The following is a 25,635-nucleotide window of genomic DNA, read 5'->3' on the forward strand; positions in this document are numbered from 1 at the left end:
ACTGTCTAGTGTAGAACAAGAAACACTTCATTCATGTCAATCTTAAAGCCTCAATTCTATCTGTATGCCAGGAGATGTTTAAGCTTCATTGTATATTTGCAGACTGTCCCGTTTTTACTATCTGCTGTCCTCTGGTAACCTTCTAAGCAGTTCATGCTCACAAAAAAACACAACATTGCTCCCTAGAAACAAACAAACAAACAAAACAGCAACAAAAAAAAACAAACAAAAAACCCCAAACAAACAAACAAACAAAACCAAAAAAAACACCAAAAACCACCACATTGCTTTCTTAGCAAGCTGGAAACAAGCAAAAGACCAGAAAGAGATGAACTTACAGTGTCTGACAGTGTCTGTCTAACAGCAAAAGACAAGAGATGCTCAATCAACTTCTGTTCAACACAAGCAGAAGTTGCAATTCCATTATAAGTGATCAATGAGACAAAAAAAATATATATATAACTGTCAAAGGAATAGCAGGAAATGGTAACTGGGAGCTGAAACTACTAGAGAGATATAGATTCTGTATTGGAGGTAATTAAACAGCAGAACATTTTATATTTGTCAGCAGATATCTTTATGTTAAATCTTGAAACTACAAATTTCAAACAGAAACCAATTAAGAAAATTTTGTATTTTATCAGTCTAACATCTGGCCCTGAAATCTATTGCTTACCATCTATTTTACTTATCTATACTTTGTTCTTGGGTTAACTGAACAATACATGTTAGGAAAACATAATATTATCAATATATCATATTCATTATACATATAACCACAGGGAAAATGACTTTCCACACGGACTTGTGAAAATCTTGAACACATACTTCGTGGAGCATAAACAAGGTGCCCTTAGGCATATAGTGGTGTGTGTGCAGTCTGACTACACAGTCAAGTTTAGGAGCAATGATTGAAGACCTATCTAGAGATGTTCAAGATCTGCATTTAGACCACCCAGTACTCTTCATAGTTATGACACATTACCTTCTGCAGTTTCTGCAATGCCTCTATCCCACAAATAAAAAGAAAATGTCATAAGAAACTTAAAGTTTCCTAAACTAGTCTCCCTTTGACCACTGACAATGAGGACCTATTTTCACAGAAATTATAAAAAGGAAGATATAAATCCCTTAATATCTCTGCATGAAAAGTAACTTGATATGTCTCTTTAACACATTTATAACATTTATTTTCCTTCTATGTATTTTCTTTGATTCACTAAAGCACTCAAAACAGCCCAAGAAAAACAAATGAAAATAAATAAATGAAAGAAGATGAAGAGCAGCCTTAGACATAGCCTTGGTTTACAGTTTAATGACCTCATGAGGAGAATAGTGGACTACTTCATCTGAGGCCTGATGCTTTTATGTTATATTAAATTAATTACATTTAGAAATATTGGTACTCCAAGACACAATTGTGACTTTCCTGAAACAAAGCTTAATAGAAACTCGATTTTTACTAGTACAGATGTGTGGACAATTTTTTTTCCCCAGTTTTTGATTATTTTTACTCCAAATATTTGCACAGAAGAGAAACATAATTCAGTTTTGACCCGAAAAAGATTCAGCAGGGAAATTATTTGAATGCCAAATGTAAAAAAAATGCACTTTACTCTTTCTTATACTATATCAAAACATGTAGAAAAGGTACAAAGTCATTGAAATTTTTGTTTGCTTAAACAAATGAATGTTAACATTATTTTTTGATTTACACTGCAGGGGTTTTTTTGCTTATTATTCCTAAAAATTTATTCTGTCTAAGCTTTTAATAATTACCAGTCACATTTGTTGGTACAGTTACACCAGTACAGAAAGGATTTTAATATTATGATGAAAAAAATAAAAACATCATAATAATAAAAACAATTAAACACATAATGGACAATGAAAACTAGAATTTGAGAGGGAGATCCCCATCCCATTTATAACTAGAAAAGTTTGAATGCACTCACTTTTCCCTCTCTGAACTTGATTTTTCTTTAATAAAAATGTCTATAAAACACTTAACATTTTACCTATTCTTACTCCTCAATTGAACTACAGCTTTATAAAATATAGAATAAGATTTAAAAAGAAAAAAAAAGGGGAATAGTTTTTCCAGTAAAAACAAAATGCAGTTTTCTACATGCATCATGTGTTCTATTTAATACAAAATTTTATGGCCGTGGTCTTTGAAAATTAGGTGGAGAGTGATGCAAACTTTAACAGCATAGTCATGCTTCTGAATATGATAAAAGAACTAGCAAAAATTTTCCCTATCCTTCAGTCAGTTTGTAGTTCTAGAACTGCTATAATTTGAAGTGATATACCTGGAGAGTATTAATAACTTTTAATGCCAGTATGTGTTAATTCAGTGAAGTGTCATGATTCAAATGTTCTTTTTGAAAGTATGGAATGTTAGAATTCTTAGAAATGTTTTATCCTTATATTTTCCTTCTTGAGAACAAGGGCATTCTGTATACGCTCCAGGAAAGACTACTCCTGACAAGAATTTATTCTATATACAAGAGGCTATCACTGCACTTAAACATCAACCAAGCCTTAAAAATAGACTACATGCACAGAGAAGAACTGAGAATTGATTTGTGCAGGCAAGTCAAGGTCTTAATCACGTGTGTATGTCATGATTTAGGAATGGTACCCCCGTATTTATTGCTTCCCTGAGACTCTCTAAACCACACTGCCCCTCACTCTTCCCCTCTCCCACCCCAAGGCCCCAGTACCTCCACCACACTTACTCAACCAGAGGAAAGCACTCCTGCTGAAAAGAACCTCTTACCCCCACCCCAGGAAAGATGTGATGGGGTATAGAATAGCCTCTAGGTCCTTGACATGCCCCACCTGGCTGGAAACAGGATGGTGTGAATATGTACGGCTCTATAAAGCTTTAATTCTCCTCAATTTTTGTCTAATAAATCCCTTTTATTTTGAGGGGAATTTGTATGAGGAGTGGCTGACGTATTCATAGATAATTCTTTTACTCAAAATTTACATTATGCTGAAATACATGCTACAAAAAATGAGATTTTTTTTTTTGAGCAACGTTCTTTTAATTGCATTTATTGGAGGAGTATTCAATAATTTACAACACTACAGAAATTTGTTTCACACTTTCCTAATTGGATAATTATACATGCAAGAGCCATGGAATAAAATGGGAGAACATTAATTAATGGGAAAGTTTGCCTCAAATTAGTATTACCTTTAAGAAAGTATGATTCTTATTTATGGTATTAGTAATTAATTCACCTTTTAAAATTTTACATTAAAATATACAAAACTAATGTAAGCAAGCCTCTCTAGGAAATATGACATAAATTGATATAATTTCACTGCCCTGAATTAGTAACATAATCTTTAGCATCACTTGCAGACCCATCCTTTTTCAAAACGTGAAACTGAAATATTTGCACATTTCACTTTAACCTCTTGCATGCTTTAAGACTGATTGTAAGGACTTCTTTCTTTTTATTACATGATGGCTGTCCAGAGCTAATGCTAATTTTGACTGGTGCATTTGCAAGTATGTAATTGCTGTGTCAGCATCTGATTACAGCAACGGCCAACCAAACACCATTTTTAAAAAATATTTGCCTCATAGCTTCATTGCTATTTTACTCAACTATTATCTCCAAAAGTCATCTCCTCTCCAGTTTCTATCACCCTGATGCGTTTAAAGAATAATCAAAAGAGCACAAAATGTCCTGGCTCTCTTACTTCTCCATGTAAGGTCAGTGGACATATACTGTTACTTTGATAATTATTCTGCTTTATTTCAAAGCAGATGTAATATTCAAAGACATGTAATATGAAATAAGCAGTTCTTGAAAATTATGATTCATAAACAGAACAATACACTAGGCTGAATTTTGATAAATAATTTATGCCAACTTTTTCCAAATGACCTTTGTAACTCAATCATTCCAAATGACCTTTGTAACTCAATCATTCATAAGTTATGAAGGCATTAAAGCATATGTAAATGAGATATTTTACATGATATTTGTATATATGGGCTCAAATGGAAAATCTGGATTTAACTACAAAGGACAGATACAAATTTCATCACTTCCATTGATCATTAATTTCTTTGATCATAAATTTTTTGCAGGGAAATTTACAAATTTCAGATAACAGTTGCATATTCTGCTCATTAACTCAAGATTTAAGAAATTTAAATCTATCAACATGTATATGCTAAGATGTGTACAGGAAGGTTCACATGTGAGTGTGAATTTACCATGAGTGTGTGTGTCACGTTAGCACATATCTTTAATTCTTTATGTCCTTAAAGCAAAGATTATTTTTCATTATCAATCAAAATTCAGTAAAATGTGTCAGAAAGAGACAAATAAAATAGTTATCCCTTGAAACTGGTCTTTAATTGATTCTGCTTTGATCTTTGACATAAAATAAAAAGAAAATAAAAATAAGTGTAATCGTATGAGTGTAAGGAGCAAAAGTGTTTTGCACTATAAAGTCGGGTATAACATCATTTAAAGTGTTTTTCTATATGAAGTCACCTATTTAGTCATGTAACTAGAAAGAAAAGTTTGAAAGGAATTAATCTACAAACTTCTTTGGGATTTCTTGAGGAAGAAGCCATGGATTTATTTAATAATTTAAAAAAACACAAAAGGTGGAGAAGAAAATAACAAAGGAAATCTCATGGAAAATAGTTTTCTGGGGATTTGATTCTTTCTTTGTAAGAGATGCTCTTTTTGAGTGAGTCCAGGAAAGGAAAAGTATCTTGTTTCCTCTAGAGAATTTCAGAATGGTTTTGCAGCAAGAAAAAGTTAGTGCCTTAATTTCCTTTGGCAGGTGAAACTCTATTTGGAAAAATAGAGTTGGAAAAAATAGAGTTTTGGAAAAAAGATCTACTTCTTCCAGGACTTTAAAAAGAAAAACAAAACAACAACAAACAACAACAAAAAAACCCCCGCGAAAATAGGTAATAGATTGTATTAAATTAATACTTAAGCTAATTCTGCTTCAGCAATAGTTTGTCCCCAAATATTTTTGCCAAATAACAACAATTAAAAAATTTTAGAAAAAAACATTTTCCAGTGCACCTCCTCCACAAAATAGTTATAAAGAAGGTGAAATTTCTGGAGACTTCTCAGACTTAAGTAATTACACATCATATTCAGCAAGGCATAAAAAACCAGAAGCATTCAGGACAATTTCTGAGTTGCTATAATAGCAAGTTTAAAGAAGAAAACTTCACTGCTATATATCCAATTTCATTTGGTAAGCATGAGAACATATTTTCAGTGGAAAGAAGTCCAAATGGCTCTGTAAGTAATTGAGTCACTGTGTCTTTGCTTAAACTATGCAGGTATGCCCAATAAATAGCATGGACTTAGCAGAGTAGTACAGTCTGTACAGTCAGAGGCACATTCTTGTGATCCCATTTTCGGTTTTGATTAAAAGAAAATCATATCTGAAAAATAGAAAACAAAACCAGCTTTGCTTCTAACCTTCTCAAATTTGATGCTTCCTTATTCGACAAGGAGAAAGCAAGTGTTCAGTATTGATCAGTCACTGAAGTTGAAAGGTATTTTGAGAATACTGCCAGAGAAGTGAATATGCTGGCCCTTATTTGCTGTTCATCATAGAAATCTGGTACATATTACTTTCTCACCTTTGTAGCTACCACTAAATACCTGGGCAACTTGCTGTGCATGAGGAAAAGACAGATTAGCTGCAAAAGGGTAAAGTTTCCTGATCCTTTTTTTCCTAGTGGAGGTGGTCTGAATAATTTTAAGAGCTGTCTTAGTAAGAAAAAAGGTGGAATAGCAGTGATTATGCAGACCTGCTGTGTGGAAGCAGTTACGTGTGACCTATACTACATGGAACGTAGATTTTCATTTAGAGAGAAAGCAATAAAACTGAATTAGTTGAAATTGCAGAATGCAATTTTTTACAGAACAAAATATACAGGGGTGATAACATTCAGTGCAGCTTATGCTTGCTGTATCTTATTCTTTTTTGCCATGACCTCATGGCCACATCCAAACTTATAATCAAGTACTCTGATTTGAAAAGCCAAGCAGAAGTAGCTAATTGGGACTACCATGAAGTGCTCAATTGTGATTGTCATGTATAAGGAACAGTCAGTTCCTAAGGAGTAGAAGGACAGCATGGGTGTTGTTTTTACGTGATTAAGAAAAAAATTTCTGCTAAATGCATGGATCTAGGTTGTGATATTATAGGTAAGAGGCAGACATGTATTTTTAAATGCTTATTAAATTAAACTGCATAATCTTTCAAGTGTGAGAGCCTCTGAAAGACCACTGATGAGTGCTCACAATAGACAGAGAGGAAAAAAAAAACCAAAACAAAACAACTTTAATTAAGCCTTAGATCAGCTTGAAACAGCATCATGCTTAAAGGCCTTCTTCCTTGTTTGACATTTTACCACTGTTTAAATAGATAAATAACATATCATAAATACATATGAATTATACATATATCATAAATACATATGAATTATATAATGAACAATGTATGAGAGCCTGCTTACCAAGATTTTCCCATCTCTCACAACTTTATGAGGCTTTTTATTGAAATATTGGGTAAACCAAATAATTTCAGCACAATACTTACAAATGCTTTTCCTGCAATCATAGTCTTGAGATTTCTTTTAAAAATAAGCCAGAATAGAATAGATTCTGTCTCATAAATTTTCACAAAGATCCTTCCTTAACAATCCTTCCATAATTTTCCATAATCCAGTTGAAGGGCCTTCAATATTCATGCATGGCAGCCCACAACCCACCAACAGCCCACCAGGGATTGTAAAGAGTAACTTGATTTGGAGGTTCTGTTAACAATGTCATATTTCCACATATACCCAGCCAGATTCACTAGATTTCCAAGAACCACCAGGCAAATTCAGCAAGACCATCTGCCTTCCAGGTCCATTGTACTTTGAAGATTCTTAACAGCTACTGTTAAATTAGTGTTATCATCCATCAACTCTTTGTTCAGTCGAGAAAGTGGATCTACACTCTAGGGATGGAAGGAAGTAAATTAATTTATTTACCTGTGCATATTTATTAGTTTACGTTGTGTGAATAAATGCTGCAGCTATTTCCTGTGAATCCATCTTTCATCATTAAGTGTTTTTATACTTGTGTGTCTCTTCTTAATTCCAAAGCCAGATCATTCATGTGATGTACTTCCTTGTAGAGGAAGACAATTAGCAGCAATCATTTAGAAAAAAAGTAAATGTTTCAGTGGAGCAATTAATGCTAGAAAAACTGAAAATATTTTTCATATTGACTACATAGATGTAATAAAACCCTTCTAATTTATACCAGCTCAAAGATCACCTGTAACTGATGCTTAAGAATTACATTGTCTCCATAGTTGTTTTGATTTTATTATGAACTATTTATAAGAGAAATATTCATGTTGCCTCAACAGAATTTATCTTGGAAGAAGAACTGTGTGTTCTAATTGCTTTCACAAAATTCACTAAACTGTATGAAAATCTGCAGCAATGAATATATGAAGAACATAGTCCAAGCTTAAAGACAAGGCTAAAAACTCTTCTTTAATAATAAATTATTCTCAGTAAATATAATTTATTCTAATGACTTTTGACTTAACCTCTAATAATCTACTTTGATGCATTCACTAATTCTTTACTGAGGAGTTCAAAATATAGTAAGATATGGTAGTATATAGGAAAATACATGAGAAGATAGAAAATGCAAATCTCTCTCTTGTTTCACATTTCTAGACTAAAATTTGATCTCTGAAAAAGTGAAGCAAGTGTGATAAAATACCACTTAGTTATGAAACCATAGGGCTCAGAGGCTGCTAAGACAAGCTTAAAAACTGGGGAGAAGTCTAAATTCAGACAATGTACATTCACTTAACTGATTTTGAATCAATTAGAACAACTCTGAAGCTGATACATGAAGCTATAAATTTCAAAGAATAAAAAGAGGTGCAGAAGGAAAGAAGTCTTCCTATGTGTCCTAGGTTACAATATAAAGATGTATTCTATTCCCATCCTCAAGAGCTGTTGAAACCAGGAGGGGCATCATTTCCTCCTGTTAATGGGCCCATCAATGCCTTGCCACATGATTCAGAGATAACTCCCTACAGGAACCATTTCTGCTTAATGGGTAATCAAGGACCCACCTGCATGATTCAGAATGATATCAGCCCAATGTGAGATCCTCTACCCAGGGGGGAGAAGCTCAGCATCCCCACCTGGATAAAATCTGAGATTTGGGACAGGGCAAGCTGCCCTTACCTCTGGTTTCCAGAGAACAATAGCTACCAGATCTTTCCTACAGGATCACCACTTCAACAAGACCATTTCATCTGGACTGCTACCACCACCCTAACTAGTGGGTGTCAGATTGTATTCTGACACTGTCAGTGGTTTTTCTTTTGTATTATTGCATGTATTTTGGGTTTTTTCCCTTTTCTTAATAAATTGTATTTCTGACTTGGAGTCTCTCACTGGTTTTGCTTTCAAAACAGAACACTATGTCATGAAATGGAGACAAAACTCTGAGGTCCTTCCCTTTCTGACTAGACCACACAGAGGTGGAAATAAGCAATGAGGACCCTTTTGTCAAGAGTTAAATAATTCTGCATTTTCAGGCCTGAACAGAACTTCCATTTCAGATACCATATAACATTTTTGTGAGTGACTTGAGAAAAATTATACCCTTCTACAGACTTCTATGTCTCTGTTCTGTCATTGATATGTCTGTGTATGGAGAAAAGATATGTGCCCATCTCTGCAAAGGAGAGTTCTTTAATTGCTTCCTAAAAACATTTTCTATATGTTAGGTTGGCATGAAATTAGTTAATATATTGTAAGCTGAAGATGTCTTTCTTAATCCACTATGTTTGATTTGATTCTAGACTGTTGTTTTGCACCATAAAAGACAAAATGTCAAAGAAAGTAGGATCAGAGATGGAAAGTGGAAAACCAGAGTTGTTCTAAGAGCCTGAAGGAATTTTTCACTTTCTTTGGAGAAGATATCATGTGCAGAATGTTTGTGTGAGTCCCACAGACACATATACTTCACCTATTTCAGTCAATATACTGGATTGACTAAAATACTGGCTGAGATTTAACTTGCTAGTCAGTTTAGGATTCCAAACTGCCCCCCCGCCCCCCCGCAATGATTCTTAATAAAAATGTGTGCAAAATAATCTCAGCTTCACAGCATGATGAGTGAACTTCAAGGTGCTTATTTAACTACTTTTAATGTTTTGATTTATTTATTTGAAACTTTTAATTGTGACTTTTCATTCTGTAGATCCACCATATATGTGTTTAATATTTACTTGTTCTTCAACAGATTCCTGGAAATGCACTTTCTACTGAACTGCAAGCTCTGAAAGCACACATTCACTCAGGTATTTGTACTCTTTTAGGCCCAGTTTCCAAATCAATTCTGATGTGCAAGTGTAACTAATTCAAGGAGAACTCAGGGGAAAGTGCTGCCAAATGAACTGGAAAGTTATCATCACATTTTCCTTCCTTAACAAGTAGAAAGAGCTGTTAAATTTTTCAGACAGACATACCAGCACCAGGCAACCTGAGATGACTCGTCATGCTAGAGAAAGCCACGTGAGATTAGATTTACTCTTGGAGACCTTAAGTGTGCTCTTATAGTACTGCAATGAATTTTTTCACAGGTCTGACTGCTGAACTTGACATAGTCTTGTCAAAAAGCACTAGGTCAGATTTGCTTTGAGGTTTAGTTATCTCTACAAACCATTGGGCTTTCAAGAGGAAGGTGGGAGAAATAGATGGGTTCATTCAGTTTCCGCATCTCAAAGTACCAGCTGACCTTGATGTCAGAAAAAAGTAAAGAACTCAGAAATCTTTAGAAATACTTCGAAATTCTACCGTCACACAAGCCAGTTGAAGTAGTTCTCAACCCTACGCTTCTCTTTCTAAAGCTACTTCTGCCCAGATTTTTGTGTTACAGAGGAATGTAACACAATGTAAGGAATTCAGTTATGCTGAATCCCACCAGCAGCTGCTCCCTGTGACAAATACCAGACTGGGGTATCAAAAGCCTTTGGTACTCTTGCAGGGCCAGCCCAGCACCCTCCCTTGTGCCTGGACAGTAGTGCGGGGAGAGCTCTTTGATTTTAAAACCCATCATTGAATGCTGCCTCTGGCACATTTTGATTCTGAGCAATTGGATTACTGAACAAGGCCCAGCTGCAGGCTTTATTGCCATGCCATTCATTTAAACAGATTGAACTTGATGTATGAGGCTATGAGAGAACTTTACAGAACCTCATGTCCTTGGAAGTTATTTCTTCTCCCCTCATCCTTCCTGTTATTCATAGAGTCAACAAGACACAGAGATACAAAAATCAAACTTCCAAAAATTAAGAAAATATAAAATTTAAACAAGTCAGATTCTTTAGTCAAAGATAAAGGGAGCAGGAGAATTTTGGAGCAGTCCAGTAAGTTCTGGTACCAGGGTAGAGTAAAGGACCTGAACATGGCCAAAGGTTGCATTACAGAATGGCTGGCAATAGATGTAGGTAGTAAAATCTCTGTCTTTTTCCCTTTGTCAACTGTGCCCAGCCCAGGCTGGCTGGTTCTCAGCTGCACTGGGAAAAAAGGTAATGTTGCTAGGTTCTTCCTGTGGAGTATTTTGTGGAACAGCAGTCACCTCTGCTAAGCTAAATCCAGCAATATCCTCACTGCAGGCAAGTCTGAGGTGGGAGGTGTGAAGCGTCTCTGGTCACAGTGGACTTCTAGACAATCTGCCCTTTGGCTTAAATTTGCTTTTGTAATGTTTCTTTGTCCATCTTTAAAGCTGATGGAAAACTGCCCAAGGATGGGCAAGTATCTGAAGTGTTAACATGCAACCTGCTGTCATTCAACTTGAAATGGCGCTGCAAATGAGATTGTCTGTGACTTGTTTATCTAAAACCGTTAAGAGAAATGAGTCTGTCCCAATTATTTACAGTATCTACAACTTCTGCCTTTTCAGATTATCTGCAAGAAACATTTAGTCAAATAAAAAGCTGAATATGGTGTACAAAATGGGAAGGTAAGAAAGAAAATCATACACAAAAGAACTAAGATACTGTAATCTTATATTTTAACATACCCATGATCAAATATCGAAGCTATAATGTAGAGTCTATTATTGTATTTGTGGGGTGCCCCATGGCAGGAAGGATTGATGAATCTGACTCCATGTTCTTAGAAGTCTAATTTATTATTTTATGATACTATATTATATTAAAGAATACTAAACTAAGCTATACTAAAGAATACAGAAAAGATACTTACAGAAGACTAACAAGGTACTAATGAAAACTCATGACTTCTTCCAGAGTCTCGCACAGCTTGACCCTGATTGGTCAATAAGTCAAAACAATTCACATGAAACCAATGAAGCAACCACCTGTTAGTAAACAATGTCCAAACACATTCAAAGCAGCAAAACACAGGAGAAGCAAATCAGATAATTATTGTTTTCATTTTCTCTGAGATTTCTCAACTTCCCAGGAGAAGAATCCTAGGCAAATGAATTTTTCCAGAAAATATGACTGTGGCAGTCTGTTCAGGATGCACTTCAGAGGAGAAAACAAGACATTCAGGACATCTTTTAATTTCATTTAAATAATATTGTGTAATATATGGGAAATTCTGCCTCATTTTTAAGATTACAACCACCCTTCACTAGTAACAAGTAAAAAGTTTCTGAGAAAGCTTTCATGTTGGAAACATATTGAAGGATTGGGAAGAGGGCATTTCTGAACTGGAGAAGTTCCTATGGACCAAAGAATTTAGATTGATTGTGCTAAGTATTTACAGGCTGAAAGAAGTAATAATGAAGTTTCATCTTTCCAGACCTAGACATATCTTTAAAAAGTTATCTGCCTTCTACTCATTGTGAAAGCTGAAGTTTGTAGATTTTCTCATATGTTTTCCTAAACTTATACTTATTTAAAAATAAGCAGTTAAACATCCTAACATTAAGGGGTATCTATGTTTCTTTCCCTAAAGTAGATCTCTAACAACTTATTAACATACCTCAAGATAAAGGAATCAAATATTTTAATAAAATGCCTGAGTTGTTTTTAATTTTTTACTTTTCAATATATTATTTCTGTTAGCTTTCATGGTTGAATATCATGAGATCAAGCTATGATTTGATTAAACTAGGAAGGTTTCCAAAAAATGTTATAATGCTCTTACATACTCAGCTATGATATTTGAGGAAGGCTGTGATATAAATCTTCTGACAGAAGTGATGGTCAGTTTATTCTGTAAATATTCTTATTCCCATTATTGCCCAAAAAAAAGATAATTCATAATTTTTTTCAATTTCTAGATCTATGTATGTGCTTTAATGGTCACAATTATCTTTTAGAGATTTAATGTATTTTACTATTAATGCATCACATACAGAACAACCAGGGGATCACATCCAGCAGCATGTTTTAGTGAAAGGCAGGTCTTGCTTGACCTGATCTCCATCTGTGACAAGGTGATCCACTGGGTGAGGGAAAAGGCTGTGGATCTTGTCTGCCTGGATTTCGGTAAAGGCTTTGAAACAATTGCCCACAGAATTCTCCTGGACAAACTGTCTGCTCATAGTGTGGACAGGTGCACTGTTTGCTGTGTTAAAGACTGGCTGGATGGTCAGGCCCAGAGAGTGCTGATGGATGGAGTTACACCCACCTGGTAGCCAGTCACTAGTGGCCTCCCCAAGGCTCTGTGTCAGAACCAGTTCTGTTTAATGGCCTAGATGAGCAAATCACAAGTGCATGCTTAGTGTCTCTCTGGTTTGCTGGAGACACTAAGCTGGGTGATCGTGCTGATCTCTTGGAGATTAGAAAGGCTCTAGACAGCAGTCTGAACAGGCTGGACCAATGGCTCAAGCCCAGCTGCGTGAGGTTCAAGGTGAAGTGCTGGGTCCTGCCCTTGGGTCACAACAGCCCCATTCCCTGATACAGGCTTGGGGCAGAGTGTTGGAAAGCTGCCTGGGGGAACAGGACCTGGGGGAGATGGTTAAAAGCAACTGAACAGGAGCCAGCATGGGCCTAGGTGGCCAAGAAGGCCAAGAACATCCCAGCTATCGGAAACAGGCCAGCAGGACCAGGGAAGGGATCATCCCCTTGTACTTGGCCCTAGTGAGGCCTCACCTTGAATCCTGTGTTCAGTTCTGGGCCCTTCACAACAAGAAAGACATTGAGGTGCTGGATCATGTCTGGAAAGGGCAGTGGAGTTGGCAGAAATGTCTCCAGAATAAATCCTGTGAGGAGAGGCTGAGGACACTGGGGTTTTTTAGTCTGGAGAAAAGGACACTCAGGGGAGATTTATCACTCTTGCATTTACCTGAAAGGAGAGATAGCAACGATTTTATTGTAGCTATGTGGGGGATGGTCTCTTCACCCAAATAATAAGTGATAGTGATATCAAAATTGGTTAAATAGAAATTTTCTAATAGAGTTTTGAGTATTAGATAGCAGGCATTCTTTATTGCAGTTCACTGGTAGCTCAGACTACCAGTCTTGCATGACTCCTGCTTTGTCAGCCTTACAGAGCTGAGCTGGCATTTTGCTTGCCTAGGTTTCTACTTCTCTCAAGGTGTTTTCTTCTGCTGTTCTGTTCTGCTGTCCTTATCAACTGATCAACAGGAAACAGCATCTAGGTGTCCCAGAGAAGATTTAGATTTGATGTCAGGAAAAATCTCTTCTCTGAGAAAGGGTTGTCAAGCACTGGAACAGTCAGCCCAGGGACACGATTAAGCCATCCCTAGTAGTATTTAAAAGAAGGGAGGAGGCTTGGTGCTTAAGGACATGGTTTGGTGGTGGACTTGGCAGTATTGGGTTTCCAACAGAATCTTAAATGTCTTTTACAACCTAAACATTTATTTGATTCTACAAATTAGGTCTTAAATGAAAAATATTCTGTTTATTCATTTGGTTTTTCCTTGTCTTTTCCTTTTCAAAATTCTCTTTTGGCATGAAATGGTTACAACATTCTTTAGTATGTAATTACCTAGACCATTAACACAAAATTTGAGATGTGCTCATAATTCAAAGCAATGCAATAATCCATGCATTTAAAAATGTGTTCTCTTTAGGGAAGAATTAAATGTCCTGTCCATTCAGTCTTGCACAACAATTACAACAAAGTGGTTTCAAGTGAACTGAGTCTAATAAATTGTAAATAATAATGATACATTAGGATCTGAATATGCAGTAAATCTCTGTGGTCTTCTTTCTTAAGTACATGAAAAAGAATTTTTTTCTCAATTTTTTCCACATTTTTCTGTGCATGCATACCCAGGTTATTCTTTCCATGGCAATGGAAATCTAAACCAAAGAAGGTAGACATAAAAAATTACAGGGTCAGAGTTTCTAGATAAGAGCTCTTGGATCAAAGCTCCACCTAGCCTATCATCCCATCAGTTGTCAAGCAGGAGCTGTCACAGAGGGAAAAATAAAGCAAATAAAACAATATCTTCAAGGTTTCTGGTGACAACAGTTGAGACTTTGACAGTTCCTGTGTTTAATGCCTGTCTTGGACTTATACTCTATCAATTTATCTGATCTTTTTTGATACATATGTACATTCTTAGTTGCTGACAGTATCTGGAGCATTGGATTCCACGTAATATTCCTTTTCTCCATGATTTTAATAATTATTTAACTAAGATTTTCCAATTTTCCAGAACTTTTATTTATTAATCAGAGTGATTTAAAATATTTTACATGTGTTCTTTTACGCTATTGCCTTGCCATAAAACTGGTTTCTAAATACAACTCCTTCTTCCCATGAGTTCATTAATTGACGAGTATATATTTCAGGGGAAAAGTTAAGGACAGATGCAATATTTGGATGGAGATACCAGTATACCCAACAGTTTTCTTTTTTAACAATGTCAGGACTTTGACTTTGACCTATCGTGGGTGTCCCATTCCTTAGTTTATTACTGAGAAATAATGTCATTCCAAGTACTGGACTATTGTCTGGCTTTAAAAGAGATTTGTTTCCACAATTACACAGAGACATTATGACTACTAACCTGTTGTCGTTATTTTCTTTCAACCAAGACGTAGGGTCATCACAGCATTTCAATTTAGCAATCTATAGTATCTACTGCTTGAACTAAGATTGCAGTAAGATTAATTGAGCATTAAACTATGAAACAAATGGGGTTGCTGGCCTCACGCCCCCTAAACTTCAAATATATATTTAGCAATGTTATGTGTTTTTTGAAGAGAAAAAAGGCAAAGAATATTCTAAATATTGTCTTTTATAAATTGTTATTGCTTCCTGTTACGAATTATGAACAGCTACCAAACAAACAAAATTTCAGAGATGTTATTTTGCCTGAAAACTTTCCAGGAAACATAAAAAGAAATCACACATCTTTAGAACCACAAAAATAAGGTGTATAAAAACATCTTACTTAGTTTTGAGCGGTATCTCCAGAGGCCTTTCAAACTGCTGAATAATTAATTATATAGGCACTGCAAAGAATCCATTTCATTATTTTTCCAAAAGTCCATAACAGTTCTTACTAAGACATTTCAGCTTATTGGGTCAAGGTTTGCACTGAGAGACTCTGGCTTATGGATGACTGATTTGGCTTTCTGTAACAGCTTCAGCCTGACAGGTCAAAGTCAATGTATCATACCTTCTTATATCCACCTCTAAGAAAAAAAATAAGATAAAAATCCCACTATGCCCAAGAACAGAAACATTGATTTTGTCTGGCTGTGTCTTTCAAGTATTTAAGATACATTCAAGCTGAAATGATATTATTTTAATTCATTAGGACATGGGTAACCAGTAAGGTGTTATACAAAAGGAAAAAGTCAAATATGGCACTACAGTGCCATTCTGTGTATTTGCATTAGCCAATACAAGGAGAGTGATCTATTTATAGATGTTAAGCTAAACAAATATGTTGTCTTTAAAATAATAGATACAAGGCTCTGTTTACTTAAAGTCACAAAAATTTTCTTGTTTATTTCATTACCTACTGACATAAGCAATATAAGTAGCCTTATAAATTACTTGGTGATAAATTACATAATAATCAGGACTGCATTTCCACTCTCTACTGTAGCTATGGTATAGCCATTTGCCAAACACAACAGTAATACAGCCAATCTTCTAGGATCATGGAAATATTTACCCGCTTAGACCCTTTGTAGTGCTATACCAGGACAGTAACCTAGTGTAGACAGCACCTATGAAACCTTTATGCAGCTTTCTCTTCCCACTCTCTTGGGGTGTCACAAATTATCGGGTACAAAACTCTCTTCTAAAAAAAAACTCTAATCCCTTTTGTCAGTCAAATGTGGCCAACAGAGAATCACCTTTTGCAGAATGTAGCCATGTTCCTCAGTCCTGCAAATACCAGGGCAGTTTTCATCTCCTCATTAAACATTTTACAAATTAACTGGCCTAGAAAACATGCATGCGTACCCATTATATATTTGCCCTCTAAGCACAAATATGTATATAACAGGATGTTCTGTGGATTCCAGTGCTTTGTATTTAAGAAATGATGCCTGTAATTTTTTTCCAATTTACCTATTGGAAAAAAAGAAGATCATTTCTCAAAATCAGTGTGTATTTAAAGAAAAAAAAATTAAGCAGCATCATAAATCATTCAGCAAACACCCCAACTCTATTCATAGCCATACATATGTTGCCAGTAATACAGATAAATATAGACTCATAGAAATACACACACAGACTTTGAGAAAATATGCCTCTAGACAGAAACATATTGTGCATATGCAAATAACTGTCTGGCACTGAAGCTTTGCCCTTTAGCATTCACTTAACTGTATCTCTTTCCTACGCCTGCTCACTCCCATTTTTCCATCTGTTTATTTTTTCAAAGCTTCATTTAAGAATATGGTACAGCTTCTCAAAAATCAAGAAATATGGTCCTGCAAATATAACTGCCAGGTATAACATAAAATATAGCTTGAGAGAAGTTAAAAAAGGATATGGAGGAGGCTACATTCAAGTTTTCCTACAAAGGTTACAAATGGGTTTTATCCATTCTGTCCCAATGATGTTCATTTCTGGTTAGTTTTCAGGTCTGGTTGCTATACTTTAAAGAAGCTGTATAATCCAGGCTTGTGATCAGCTTCCTTAATTTATTTCCCTTGAAATGACAGGACTGGCAAAGGCAGGCTGGCTTCTCAGATGTCTAGATTACACTGTAGCTATGGAAACAGGTGTTAAAATGCTATGAATTTCAAGTTACACTGATATTCTGCACATCACGTTCTGTACTGATGACAGGTTATTTTACATGCTGACCAATACAACAGCATCAATCTTACTGATTTACATAAGACTGTCAGGTAAGAGAGTCTCCACAGATGAACTTGGGGAGTTTTCTCGAGGTTTTATTCTCAATATGCACAAACAGTTGAACATGTGCATATGCAGGGGTAGTACCTGCTCCTACACTTTTCCCAAAGTCTTAAGGACATGAAGTGCAGGTGCCAGAAGTCAAATCATAGTGAATTTTCCAGCATAATAAGTATTCACTCTTTTTATTTTCTTTGTTGAAGAAACTACCTCTTAGTCCCTGTTCATGTAAAGAACTGGCTCAGGTCTGAAGACCTGCAGTGCTTTCCTCAGTTTTGCATAAGGCTGTAGGGAAAAATCCAAAAACCTTGGATGGATGGGGAAAGTATAACAAAATAAATATATTTTTTCTTTGGTACAAAATTGTCTGATTTCCATCCCTGCCTCCCATTGTGACTTCTGTAGAGGTTACAATGGCATGAGGGTCCAGGTAGGAAGCCAGACCACTTCCCCTGCATGGACTTTATCTCAAAAAAGCAACATATTGTACTACTACTCTTCATCATCACAAACAGTCAAGTCAGAAAATAGGTTTTGTATGATTTTGCATCCAGATGAATGATCTACGGAAATCACAAGTTTTGAAAGAAACATTCCTGCTCTCCCCCAGGCTTGTTCTCACTGTCTTTGACACACCCACATTATCTACTCCCTCACAGTCCTGATGTCTGGGTGGGAGATTTATGTTGCTCATGGATATAGACATTCTCCAATCAGCTTAATATCTGCCTCCTCCTTTGTGCCACACAGTCAGTCCAATCCTTCCTGAACATGCCTCTTCTATCAACAGGGCCTTTTTTAGTTTTCTGATATTCATTCAGTTTTTAATATCTCTTATTCAGAGCAATTCAAACAGTGATGAATTTCAGTTTGCTGTCAAACTGGATTTTTATTCCTCACAGTTGTGTAAACTGAAAAGCTTTTCCTTCCTGAAGGAACTGGAAAACCTTTTTTAAACTATGTTGAAAATGTATATGATATTTGGCATAAAATTTTATCTTGCCAAAGCTTAGTGTTAAATTATTTTCTAAAGCATGATAAACCAATAATCACCCTAAAAAATTAAAAAAATGTGAAGGCTTTCCTATATAGTTATAAAATTCATATATGAAAATATCAGTCTGAAAAATTAAGATAAATCAGTCCAAGAGAAATAAAACACAATAGAAATAAGGTAGTAAAACATGTAAACTACATTACCAGTGATATGGATGATACAAGCTGCAGTCTGAAATCCCCTATTAATAGTTTGTGCCGCTGTGAATGTGCACACTGCTTCATAGCAGTTTCAAGAGTTTATTCTGCTTTCAAGCAGCCCCTGCGCAGCTCAATTAACTACTTTACATAAACATGTATGGAACAGCACAGAGGTAGTTTACTTTGTATGGTGAGGGCCTCCTCACAGACATTTGAGAGGAGACAGACATAGGGCCAAAGATTCTGTATGAGGCATACCATCACTATTATATAAAAGCATTTCCAGGAAATTGTGAGTTTGAACTAATGTCACAGTAGAGTAAAACATCTCTGCACACCAGTGGAGAACTTCAGAGTTATTTAGTTTTCTGAATAAAATATTCTATAAATGAAAAGCCAAAAGGATTGTTTCTAAAATTTTGAAATACATGTCCTGGAAAATCAAAGTTAAGATAAGAGTAGTTATCATACTTTCCCCTCTAGTTTCAAGTTAAGGTATGATCTAAAAGCAGAATGAAGAAAAAGGAGCTTAGTCCCTCTTTCTCATGTAGGCAACACCAGTCAAGCAAATTAAAGGAATAATTACTGAATTTCAACATCATTTCAACACATTTACATGACTGGATGAAAGACGTTTGAAGGCCTCTCCTGTTTTTCCTCCCTTTCAAACCCTCTCTGTTTTTACGCTGAAGCATTCACTTTAGTATAACAGAAGTTGTATGCAACCCTTCCTTACTATATTAACTAAAACTGCACTACTGAAACCCAAGTTTTCAGTAGTCACAGCCTTGTCTGGTAACACCTGTAAACTAATAATACAGCTTTTTCTCAGCTATTCAAATTTTTAAAAGCATTACCCACTTCACACAGCAGGGTCTGCTTCGACTGCTAGCAGCAACAAGCATTTAAAGGCCAGTTCAGCTTTCAGTTTCTTGTCCCTATCCAAGGCCTTAAGAGCTGATGTTTCAGGAGATTTCTCTGGGCAGACAAAGGATCTTAGATCCACTGCCTCTATGGCAACTGAAGTCTTCAAAGGACTCATTTCTTCTAGACATAATTCATATGAACGACACTTTTTGCACTGTTACATCTAGTCAAGTCCTTCCCTAAGGAAAACCTGATTCTGTAATGTCCAGTCAAAATAATTACTCCACAAGACACATGGTTTGCTCAAATAATTCCCCATTAATCAGCCTGCACTGGTTTTAGGCGTGGGTCCCAGAGGTTAATGAATGGATCATTAAATCTACTGTGCAATCAGTCCCCCAGAGTATGCCCATTTTTTGCCACATCACTTGTTTAAGCAAGCATTCTACTTAATAGCAAAGACAGAAATTATAAACTCAGAAGCAGATGATGCAAATTATATGCTTTTTAAAAAATCTTCCCTGCAAGTATTTGGCAACAAGATGAGAAGGGTGGAACAAAATTTTCAGGGGAGAATGATTTTCAAAGCTGTATCATAAAGAGGTTTAACTTAAGGAGAAAAAATAAACAAACCACAAACTAAAAAACAACAACAAAAAACTCCTCATGGGGTTATTTGATCTCCTTCAAACACTCACACCCATTCTCTGTAGGAAGCTAGAGAAGCCCGTCTGGGATGTGAGAGATCTAACACACACATGAAGTGTTAAGTATCACTGGCTCCTGCACAGAAAATGTCATCATTCCCACCTCCCAGTTGGTATCTTTAAATAGCTCACGTTATTTATGGTGTACATAGTGTTAATGTCCTTCAGTTGTTCTATTTTCAAGGATGGAAAAGCAGTTGCTAAGCATTTCTAAATGACAGCCCCAGGGTTCATTAAAAATATGGCAAACATTTGCTAAGCTCATTAAGTGCAATTTTTGTGCGTGTGTGTATCAGATTCCTCCTCTGCATGTTATGCGTGACCAAACATCTATTAACCCTAATCCCATTGATGAGTCTGATACATTCAAACTAGCAATTAGACAAAACAAAAGGGATATTTACTGAGAGACTCATAAATGGGCTTTCATATTGGTCTAAGCTGTTGCAAAATGACAGTTTAATTCCCTTCTGTTAATCCCCACCTACTAGAGTACTCCCTTTGTTTGATTATAGGTTGTCAGATTTAGGGATTCTGATTGAATCAAAATTTTAAGTAAACCAGAAATACACAATAATTACACTTGCTAGGCACTGTTGCCTACTGTACAAGTAAAGTAAATGAAACAAAAATTTAAATGAAATTCAAAGAAAGGAAAAAGGATTTCAGGAATCACCTATTTACAAAAATAAATACATATATTTCCTCCATCTAAATGCAGGGGGAAAAAGTAACTTCTGTTTCTTTGTACAATAACATGTTTTGATTTTTTCCTGCTAAACACAATCTTTCTAGAACTAAGAGCATATCTCCAGAGCCACAGAGAAGACATCTTAAACAGAATGACCTTTCTAGTCTGCAGTCGTGCCCTTCTCACACATTTTTTTCAAACAATGTGAAGCACAGACATTATTATGAATTCTGCAAAATATTTGGTATATAAATTGTCAGATAGAGAGTCCTGTATGGAAATCGTCAGAAACATTTGTTAGGAAAATATATTCCCGTTTGTAAAGTAGTGCCTACACCACCATTGCGAGTCTTGTCAGTAACATTTAACAGTGCAAGAGCTGGTTCTGTTCTATAAAGTATGAACTAGGCTGATATAAGTTAGTAAGGAGAGAACATCATTTATGCTGCAGAAAACCAATACTATAAAGTTTTCACAACACAATGGCAGTGATTTTCAAGTGAGAATTTCTGAGGTTTACATAGATTAAAGCAAACTAGTAAACGAAAGCCCAAGACTCACTCAGGATATTTTTCTCAAATTTTCTCTTAAGAATTTTTTTTTCTACTAGAGGGATTTTTCTGTTTAAGTCAAAAATATTATGTCCAACTTTTATGCCTTCAAAAAGATCATTAACAATATGAGGTAATTTTCAACTAATCTCTTCTAGTTTTCCAGGAATTTCACTTCTTATTAAACAAAGGCTTCTGAAAAGTGATCATGCAGAAAACCTTCAGAAGAAATACTCAAACACAGTAAAGATTTTTAATTAATTATTCTAAGCCAATTTAATCAGGAGTAAAGTAGCTCCTACTTTCAGAAGAACTGTAATAATTATATACAGAGAAAATACTTGTGTACGTGTATAAATACAGAGATTCTATAAGTAATTTTAAATTGTATTTTAAAGCAAGGTTTTCCCCCAAAAAATCTTCAATGAGAAGGAAGATGCTGCTGCTTTTTTAAGATTTAATGCTATAAATTCATCCTTTCAGTCTACTAGTGTGTACTACTGACCTGAATCTTCTATTTAGTTATTCAAGAGACATCTAACAGAAAAACATTCCCTGAAATTTCTGTTACCCACTCTGTACTGTCATATTTATAGATTTATTCTCTCTATGATGGTGATATTTCTGTGATTCCAACAAATCACCTGTACAGGGACACCTTCCACATAAGTTTTCAGCTTCTCTTTCCCTCAATACAATCAGTATATCACTGTTTCATCAGTATATTTTCATTAAATATGACAAAATTTTACTAAACAACAAAGGCAGTGGAAAGGTTCAGAGTGCAAAGGGACTCTCTGAGCTGAAGTATGTATGCTTGGACATATTTCAGCTTTAAAAAAATTCTAGCTTCAGATTGACCTACTTCATAACTCAACAGAAAGAAAAACAAATCATCATGGATTTTTTAATAACCTAAAATCAACAAGATGCAATCAGCAATTACTCCATTAAAAAGTAGTTGTGGCAAAAGAGCACACCTGTGTGTATATAGAGCCTTAAGTAGAAACATTGATAAGTAAAAGACTCATTAAAACCAAAATCAACAAACCTTTAAATATTACATTTTTGAAACATATTTTTTTCCTTAATTATGCATTTTTATTAATAATTTTCTCTCTATTCCCTGCATAAGAGTTTAAAAACAGACGTGTGTGTTTTGTCTGAATAGATACTGAACAATATTCAAACATAATATACATTTTATAGCATGGAGAGCAAACCTGAAGACTTTTGGATCTGAAGATAATGCAGTTCAAGCATTTTTTCTGTTTTTGCATCGGTGTGTGTTACTGCTCCAAATCCACTACTCAGAAAATTTTGTCTTTGATATAACTCCCAGGACAGAAGAAGAGATTTATACCACTGAGGAGACAGAGGGGCCAAGGTGATGAAGGTCCGAAAGGCCATAAATTAATTTTTCTTGTACTTCTGATTTTATTCTTCTTGAATTTTAATACAAAACTGGAACCAGGAATTTCACTGTATGAGCTTTACCATTCTTTACCAATTCTTCATCCTGCGTTTTACCTTGTTTCAAGCCAACATAAGTTATTTACTAAGTGGATTATTGCAAAGTAATAGAAGCATGTTCAAATATGGTCATATCAGTAACACTGAGAACAGTATGTATAATTTCAGTTAATAGATCAGATTAAATATCTTATATTTGCAAGCTTAATTAGTCTTATGCACCTCTCCTTCCCCCCCTTCAGTTTTGTCTTTTTGTGATTTAATTAAAGGAGGCAAAAATGAAATGAGCCCTTAGTCATATAAAATCACCTAAGCATGAAGTTCAAATCACCTAACAGCATCTACATATGTTTAAACAGGCATATTTTTCCAATTGGTTACCTGCACAAGTAAGATTTGAGATAGTAGGCACCAAGGGCCAAAGTTTCCAAATGCTACACTACTCCAGCAGTCAGCAAAGGACTTAAGGGATTTTAAAAGCAGAAACAAGAGAGGCAGACAATTGTTTTGTGCAGAACTTTTCTTTCAACTTACTCTTTGCACAGGAGTAAAATGTTTTAGGAAAAAAACTGAAAAACAGATTCTGTGTCCATTTTTACCTTTACATCATAGAATATCAGTTGTCTGCTCTGCAAAATGCATGCAGTACAGGGAATAGCACATAGCCAATGTAGAAATTAACCACCACACTTTATGGACGTAGTAAATAATGAATTGCTCTAAATTAATTTACCACAAGGTTATCCCACAAGGACATTATATATATAATCAAATGCAACAGTAAAAAAAAAAAAATTAAAATGGTTTTCATAATTTTCACTTCCTCTTCCTAATATATACTTTAAAAATCAACCGGTAAAGAGGTGGAAAGACTTGATCACACTGTTGTTTTACCTGGACATCCAGAAAATATTTTAATATAATCTTAAGCAAGCTTATTTACAGCCACACTTACTTGCAGTTAGGCTGTTATAAAAGTTAGGTCAAAGTTGGCTGGAAATCTCTCATGTCTCATTTTTTCTGCTTATTTTTTTCTTTGTTTTTTCTTTGCTTTACAGCATTCATGTGAAGCATTTGCCATGGACATCACTCACAGTCCTGGAACATTAGACATTCCTTTCCACTGAGGCTGTCCTTAGACCCATTTCAAGTTGTTGACAGACATGGGCATTGTCAAAATCCAAATCATGAAGGTGTAACACTGCAGACAAGATGGTACAGCTGGGACCAAGTGGGATTTCTGCACTGGAAGTCTGGTTTGGGAGATAAGGCCGGTTTAGAAGGATAGAAGTATACCCATAGACATGCATAACTCACCTGTTCAGCAAGTAGCAAATTTTCAGCTCTCATTCCTACTTCCTTTGATTCCCCTTTCCTTAAAACAGAACAAACAAACAAACAAAAAAACCAAAAAGCCTAATTCCACCAGTTTGCAAAAATTTGTGAAACCTCTGAGTGTGTCTGACTTCAATTACATTCCAGACATTTACTTTTTTCCTCCTTTATTTTTTTTTATTTAAGAAAAGCATTTTAGCAAAGAAAAAAAATGGAGAAAAGAATTAATGAAATTTTCAGATTTAGATGCTGAATCCAAAGAAAAGCCAAACAGTTTTTCAAGAACTAAACTGTAACTGTAAATCTACCTTTTAATATATAATAAATTAAGCAAAACCAACAAGCAAACAAAAAACCAAACCTGACAAACCAAAATAGTAATCAAGCAAACAAAAACCATCAGCACTGAGACAGGTGTCCTTCAAGAAATGTTTTTTAAATCCAAATTTTGGAAACAACATCTGTCTGAAATCACAGCTGTGGACATATGTTAGAATGGAAGGAAATATAATGAGATTTATTTGTAATGTTTTACTGCTAGTCGTATAGTAGAAACAAAATATCCACATTAAATACACGGTGTTCTTTTTCAGCCTGCATCCCACCTCTAAGCCCTTCAGGCCCAGCCATTCAGGCAGAGTTTGCAGATTTTCCACTGGATTACAGAAAATGATGCCAACATGAGTATCCTTTCACTCACAGAGCTCTAATTTAAATATATATCCTTTTACAATGGCACAGCAAGTTTCTACATCTCAACCATGCTGGCATTTTCTCTAGAGAAAGACAGAACAAAATGGTCCACAAAGGTCCCATTCACACTGAACTGGCTTCTGCTAAAGCCATGCATGGCTGTTCAGTCACTGAGTTATGCAGCAGGAAGCAGGCACTCAAGGAGCTCAGGCTGCACCAGTGTGTGTCAGCACCACAGCTTCAAACCTTTCACCAGCTGCTCTAGAAACCTTTGCTATTTAGCCAGAGATGCAACATTTCAGACCTACCTGTTTCAGGTAAAATTCTTCTCAAAAGCAGGTGCATGGGAGGTTACACATCAACAATCAGTCCCCGTTACTCTTAACGGGATTTGAGCATGCTGCTTTAAAAACTTAGCCCTTTAGGGCGATACACATAGCATAACAAGTAGCTGCTACAAATGGCCAGGAAGACTGAATGTGCAATTAAATAGCTGTGTTTTCTGAGTCAATATGAATTGATTGAAAAGTAAACACTTGAGCTTAATCTATTACTGTCATATAAAATCAGCCTTCTTCCTAAGCAGCACTAAGAAATTTGGCCTGACCTTTTATGTCTACATGGAGTAGTGTCTTTCAAAGGAGGAAAAATCTGCAAACTCTCTGTCATTCATAGCAGAAAATGCATTATTTTGACTGAATTCAGGTCTGTATTACTAAGTATATTGTATTCATTTGTGGACTT

The 25,635-nt window shown here is 35.5% G+C and overlaps 1 long non-coding RNA gene across 1 annotated transcript in view; it reads right to left on the reverse strand.

Annotated features, from left to right (window-relative positions):
• Window positions 1-25,306, reverse strand: part of LOC139588978 (uncharacterized) — a 129,646-nt gene extending 104,340 nt beyond the window's left edge. The window contains exons 1-2 of the long non-coding RNA XR_011678888.1: window positions 25,200-25,306; window positions 24,181-24,238 (exon numbers count right to left, since the gene is read on the reverse strand). This is a non-coding gene — a long non-coding RNA (uncharacterized lncRNA). The remainder of the gene's footprint in view (window positions 1-24,180; window positions 24,239-25,199) is intronic.
• Window positions 25,307-25,635: the final 329 nt, after the last annotated feature.

This window comes from Agelaius tricolor, unplaced genomic scaffold (genome assembly GCF_023055355.1).
Source record: "Agelaius tricolor isolate 1412-34295 unplaced genomic scaffold, bAgeTri1.0.p SCAF_4, whole genome shotgun sequence".
Classification (NCBI taxonomy): domain Eukaryota; kingdom Metazoa; phylum Chordata; class Aves; order Passeriformes; family Icteridae; genus Agelaius; species Agelaius tricolor.